This window comes from Octopus bimaculoides, chromosome 25 (genome assembly GCF_001194135.2).
Source record: "Octopus bimaculoides isolate UCB-OBI-ISO-001 chromosome 25, ASM119413v2, whole genome shotgun sequence".
In the NCBI taxonomy this organism is placed as follows: domain Eukaryota; kingdom Metazoa; phylum Mollusca; class Cephalopoda; order Octopoda; family Octopodidae; genus Octopus; species Octopus bimaculoides.
Genome location: NC_069005.1, coordinates 13,206,259 through 13,208,502, shown reverse-complemented (window position 1 = coordinate 13,208,502; position 2,244 = coordinate 13,206,259). Strand labels below are relative to the sequence as shown.

Genomic DNA, 2,244 nt, shown 5'->3' with positions numbered 1-2,244 from the left:
CTAGAACTTATTCTATCGAATCTTTTTGCTGAACCGCTAAGTTACGGGGACATAAACGTACCAGCATCGGTTGTCAGGCGATGTTGGGGGAAAAAACACAGACACACAAACATATATACACACACACATATATATGTGTGTGTGTATGTATGTGTGTGTGTGTGTGTGTCTGTGTTTGTCCCCCCGAATATCGTTTGACAACCGATGCTGGTGTGTTTACGTCCCAGTAACATAGCGGTTCGGCAAAAAGGACAGATAGAATAAGTACTAGGCTTCCAAAGAATAAGTCCTGGGGTCGATTTGTTCGACTAAAGGCGGTGCTCCAGCATGGCCACAATCAAATGACTGAAACAAGTAAAAGAGTAAAACGTGAATTGTGTCTTATGCTATTAACCCCATAGAAGGATTAATGGTGAAGTTGTTCTCGACTGATTTGAACCTTCTGTGTAGAGTCAAAACAGCCTTCACTCCATATTTTGTCCCGCGCTCTACCGATTCCGCGAACCCCCAATTCTAATAAGGAATGACATAAAATCAAACTCAAAATCTCAAAAAATAATGAAAAAAGAAAGAATATTTGCACTCACACGCACATATGCACACACATACATACATACACACACAAGCATACGTACATACATGTACACATACATATCTACACAGACATATACATACATTCATACATGTGCACATTATATATATGCACACATACGTATACAGACACATACATATGCGCACATACATGTACACACACACACGTATACAAATACATAAACGCACATATGCATATCCACATATACATATCCACGCATGCATATATACACATACATGTACACACACACACACACATACACACACACACAGTATACATATACACACATACATAAACTCACACATAAAAAGGAATAAACGTGATGAAAAGCATCAAGAAAATAAAACAAAATAAAACAAATAAAATAAAATATAAAAACAACGTTATTTTTGTTGAATAAATTATTTTTTAATGATTTCTTTAAGTTTAGTAAACAATAGAAGGATTGTTTAGCTGTCTCTCTCCCTCACACCCCCTCTTTCATTCCTTATTTCTCCCCCTCTATTTCCTCCTCTACCTCTCTACCCTTCCTCCTGCTCTCTCTCTCTCTCTCTCTCTCACTCTCTCTCTCCCTCTCTCTCTCTCTCTCTGTCCCTAAGGTCATAGGGGCAGTTCAGGCAGTGTCTTTGAAAGGCGAAGCATATAGCAGGCTGGCGTTGATGTATCATCATAGTAGTAGTAATAGTAGTAGTAGTAGTAGTAGTAGTAGGAGTAGTAGTAGTAGTAGTAGTAGTAGTAGTGATAGTGGTAGTAGCAGTCATCGTTCGTGATGATGATGATGCTGATGGTAAAGATGATGATAGTACACGATTGTCGAAGGTAGAGGTATTTTAAGAAAATCGTCCTTTGTGGCAGTTACTGCATCACCACCACCACCACATCATCCTCATCATCCTCATCATCATCATCATCATCATCATCATCAGTCGTAGCACAGCCGCAGCAGCAACAGCAACACCATCACCATCATCACATCATCCTCATCATCATCATCACCACCACCACCATCATCATCACCACCACCACCACCACCATCATCATCATCATCATCATCATCATCATGATCATCATCATCAACAACAACAACTGTAGTTGTAGTAGTAGTAGTAGTAATCGTTGATGTTAATGCTGTGTTATGGTGTGTTATTGTTGTTGTTGCTACTGCTGCTGCTGCTGCTGTTGTTATTTCGACCAAAGTTCAATCCGAATCAAAGGCGTTCCAGCCGTGGCTATTGCTGCTATGGCTGCCATTATTAAGTGTTGATGCTGCTGATGCTGGTGGCGCTGTTGGTGATGCTGTGATTCCTATTACTATTACTGTTGCTACTGGTGATGCTATTCCTGCAACTATTACTGTGTTGCTAATGTTGTTGCTAATGCCATTGCTGTTGCTAGTCTTACCGCCGATCCTATTGTTGTTGCGAATGCCTCTGCAGCTGTTGCTAATGCCGTTCGCGCTCCAGAATTTTGTTGTTGCGAACACTCCAAATGTTATTGGTTTTAGTTGCGAATGCTGTATCTCGATGTTGTTCATTTTTTGTTGTTGGTAGTAGTAGTAGTAGTAGTAGTAGTAGTAGTAGTAGTAGTAGTAGTAGTAGTAGTAGTAGTAGTTTTCTCTGTAAAAAAAAAAACAAAGGAGACAAAAACATAGT

General features: G+C 39.8%; 1 protein-coding gene across 1 annotated transcript in view; it reads right to left on the bottom strand.

Moving 5' to 3' along the window:
* Positions 1-2,162: 2,162 nt before the first annotated feature.
* Positions 2,163-2,244, bottom strand: part of LOC106876108 (ocellar opsin) — a gene marked incomplete at its 5' end in the record, with an annotated part of 47,296 nt that continues 47,214 nt past the window's right edge. The window contains one exon of the mRNA XM_014924517.2: positions 2,163-2,208. The remainder of the gene's footprint in view (positions 2,209-2,244) is intronic.